This window comes from Mastomys coucha, unplaced genomic scaffold (assembly GCF_008632895.1).
Source record: "Mastomys coucha isolate ucsf_1 unplaced genomic scaffold, UCSF_Mcou_1 pScaffold14, whole genome shotgun sequence".
NCBI lineage: Eukaryota > Metazoa > Chordata > Mammalia > Rodentia > Muridae > Mastomys > Mastomys coucha.
In genome coordinates, this window is record NW_022196896.1 from 112,649,283 (window position 1) to 112,653,358 (window position 4,076).

Consider the following 4,076-nt stretch of genomic DNA (forward strand, 5'->3'; position numbering starts at 1 on the left):
AGCTGTCTCTTTGAGATGTGCTTTTGCTGTTACAGTGTCCTAGGCCATAAGGTCTTCACTAGAGGCAAGATAACACTGATCCCTTGCCTTAAACCCCAGAGCCCTGAGTTATCTTTTTCTACTTCTCTTTCTTCTTTTTCCCCTCTTTCTTTAGCTGTTCTCTGTGGGGTGCCCACTACTTGGACACAGGTGGAAGAAAGTCTTTATTAGCCTACCAGTGACTACACTGAGTTTTGGGGGTCCCATTGTGGCCCTGAGCCTTTCTCAGGGTGAGCTTTTAGCACAAAAACCATATCCTGGGTTGACATACTTCAGTTAACAAGAACAGGTAGACAGACCAAGGTCTGGGGGAGGCTGTTACATATGTATATGTGTGTAGGTTACATATGTTAATGTATGTAGGTTACATATGTATATGTGTGTAGGTTACATATGTATATGTGTATAGGTTACAGATGGATATGTGTGTAGGTTACATATGTATATGTGTGTAGGTTACATAATGTATATGTGTGCAGGCACACATGAATGCACGAGGGAGTCTTCTGCCTCCTCTCTCTGTTATGAAAAATATGGGATACTTCACAAATTTGTGTCATCCTCTTGCAGGGGACATGCTAATCAGTACAATTTTAGTGTATGTGCTGCAGAGTTGAGTATGAGACAAGGCTTCACTTGTTCACAGACGTGTAGCTCAGGCTAGCTGGCCTAAGCGCCTTCTCCTGCCTCCTCCCAGGGGCCCCTGGGATTTCAGAACCACGTACTGTTGTTTGGAATTTTCCTGGGTCCTGGGTCGTAATGTGTAGCAACCATTTTGCCATGGATTCATCTTCCCATCTTATTTTTTGTTTTGAGACAAAGTCTCACTCTGAAGTCAACTCTAGGCTCAAACTCTCAGCAATCCTTCTGCCTCACCCCGACCCCCAACCTAAGCAAGCACTGGAATTACAGGCATGCGCCTCCACGGGCATGTGCCTCCACGGGCATGCGCCTCCCCAATGGATTTAAGCTTCTGAAAAGAAGGGCTTGTCATCTGCCCATAGTTAACTTTTCTTTGCATTAAAAGCTTTTTTAGGGGTTGGAGAGATGGCTCAGTGGTTGAGGGCACTAACTGCTCTTCCAGAGGACCTCAGTTCAAATCTCAGCACCCATATGGCAGCTCATAACTGCAACTCCAGGATCTGACACTTTCACATCGACATACATGCAGGCAAAACACCAATGAACATAAATACATTTTTAAAAACTTTATTCATGTTCGTTTATTTAGTATGTGTTTGTATGTGTGGTACACATATATGAATGTTTCAAGATGCTCATGTGGTCATTAGAGGTCAACTTTTTTTTGTTTTTGTTTTTGAGGCGGGGGGTGAGACAGGGTTTCTCTGTGTAGCCCTGACTGTCCTAGAACTCACTCTGTAGACCAGGCCAGCTTCGAACTCAGAAATCTGCCTGCCTCTGCCTCCCAAGTGCTGGGATTAAAGGTCATCACCACCCGGCAGAGTCAACTTATTATTTATTTATTTATTTATTTAGAGTCAGTTCTGCAACTTTATTAACATTCGGCAGGTTAGTGCTCATCCACACTGACCACCTATAGATTTTTGAATGTGGTAACAGGCACGTAAGTTACCACCGTGTAGAGCTTGTTTGGTGAATCTTCATCCTCATTACGTTTTTCTGGACAAACTCAGATGAGATATGGAGCATTCCTTATTCCCTTGGTTCAGACAGCTTTATTGAGCCTGGTGTCAATGCACACATCTGAACTCCGCACAAATTTCCAGACTTCCTTAAGTGCCCAAAGGGCACACTCTTCTTCTTCTTCTTCTTCTTCTTCTTCTTCTTCTTCTTCTTCTTCTTCTTCTTCTTCTTCTTCTTCTTCTTCTTCTTCTTCTTCTTCTTCTTCTCCTCCTCCTCCTCCTCCTCCTCCTCCTCCTCCTCCTTCTTCTTCTTCTTCTCCTTCTTCTCCTTCCTCCTCCTTCTACTGTTCCTCTTCCTCCTCCTCCTCCCTTTAAAGAGTTTGTTTATTTTATGTATGTGAATACACCATTGCTCTCTTCAGACACACCAGAAGAGGGCATCAGATCCCATTACATATAGTCGTGAATCACCATGTGGTTGCTGGGAATTGAACTCAGGGCCTCTGGAAGAGCAGCCAGTGCTCTTAACCACTGAATCATCTCTCCAGCTGTACTGGCTGGTTTTGTGTGTCAACTTGATACAGGCTGGAGTTATCACAGAGAAGGGAGCTGCAGTTGGGGAAGTGCCTCCATGAGATACAGCTGTGGGGCATTTCCTCAATTAGTGATCAAGGGGGGTAGGGCCCCTTGTGGGTGGTGCCATCCCTGGGCTGGAAGTCTTGGGTTTTATAAGAGAGCAGGCTGAGCAAGCCAGGGGAAGCAAACCAGCAAGGAACATCTCTCTATGGCCTCTGCATCAGCTCCTGCTTCCTGATCTGCTTGAGTTCTAGTCATGACATCCTCTGGTGATCAACAGTAGTGTGGAAATAAGCTGAATAAACCCGTTCCTCACTAACTTGCTTTTTGGTCATGATGTTTGTGCAGAAATAGAAACTCTGACCAAGACAAATTGGTAGCAGCATAGTGGGGTATTCCTGTGACAACCTGACCATGTTTTGGGGAGGACTGTGGAAGGACTTTGGAATTTTGAGCTAGAAGAGCCACTGGTTGGTAAGAACTCTGTGGGATGTTCTGTGGGAGCTTGGAAGATCATGTTGAGAACAGTGCAGAGATGGAGGCCTGGCTTGTAAAATTTCAGAGGGAAGATTAAAGACTCTTATCAGGGCCATGTTGTTTTGATTGTGAAGATTCTGTGGTTCTGGTTAGCTGGGGCTAAAGTATGAGCTGTGATTAACAAGATACCAGCCGGGCGTGGTGGCACACGCCTTTAATCCCAGCACTTGGGAGGCAGAGGCAGGCGAATTTCAGAGTTCGAGGCCAGCCTGGACTACAGTGAGCACCAGGACAGCCAGGGCTATACAGAGAAACCCTGTCTCAAAAAACAAAAACAAACAAACAAACAAAAAAGATACCAGAACTACTAAAATGAAAACTTTGCATTGCTGGGACTATATTGATGCTGGTTAGCTGGAGCTAAGAAATTATCAGTGATTAAGAAGAGACCAGCATCATTGAAGTAACATCTTCTGGGAAGTGTTTTCTGAGAGCACAAAGAGGCTATGTTCCAGAGATAGCCAAGGTTGTACTTTGTGCTGCAGCAGGACTTGGTAATGTGTAAGAGTCACCCAGGTGGTACTGGTTTTGACAGCACAAAGGGGTCATGAAGAACTGCTGAGGCTCGGCACAGTCAGAGGCCATGGAAGGCCATTGGTGAAGGGGCAGCCTCAGTTTGCAATTGATGGCCCAGGACTGAAGGTGTCATGCAAAGGAGTTGAGGCTTGGCACCGTGAAGACAGTCTATAAGAGGCTATTGGTAAAGCCTAGTTACGACAGTGTTTTAGAGGTGCCAGTACCATGAATGACCACCAAGAACAGCAGCAGCAGTGGAGCAGGAGCAGTGGAGTACAGGCATCTGGAGCCTAGGTGACAAGATGTGTACTACAAAGGGCAGAGCTGAAAAAGTGACCAAAGCCCTTAGAGGAGCCCAGAAGATGGTGAGTTGGGCCCCAGACATTGGTTTTGCTTTTGATTGTGACTGTGCCCTGATATTTTTCCCTCTTGAAGGAAGAAAGTATTTTAGTGGAGCCCACAGTTAAGAGACTTTGAATTTTAAAAGATATTGGACATTTTAAATTGATTGAACTTTTAATATGTAAAGACTGTGGGACTTTAGATCTTGGGGATGAATAAGAAAGTAAGGGTTGAGGCTTAATAGAGATGTATTTGTGTGTCAAGTTGACAAGGTGTCAATTGTACTGGCTGGTTTTGTGTGTCAACTTGACACAGGCTGGAGTTATCACAGAGAAGGGAGCTGCAGTTGGGGAGTGCCTCCATGAGATACAGCTGTGGGGCATTTTCTCAATTAGTGATCAAGGGGGGTAGGGCCCCTGGGTGGTGCCATCCCTGGGCTGGAAGTCTTGGGTTCTATAAGAG

The 4,076-nt window shown here is 45.3% G+C and overlaps 1 pseudogene; it reads right to left on the bottom strand.

Moving 5' to 3' along the window:
* Positions 1-566: 566 nt before the first annotated feature.
* Positions 567-660, bottom strand: LOC116089560 (annotated as a pseudogene).
* Positions 661-4,076: the final 3,416 nt, after the last annotated feature.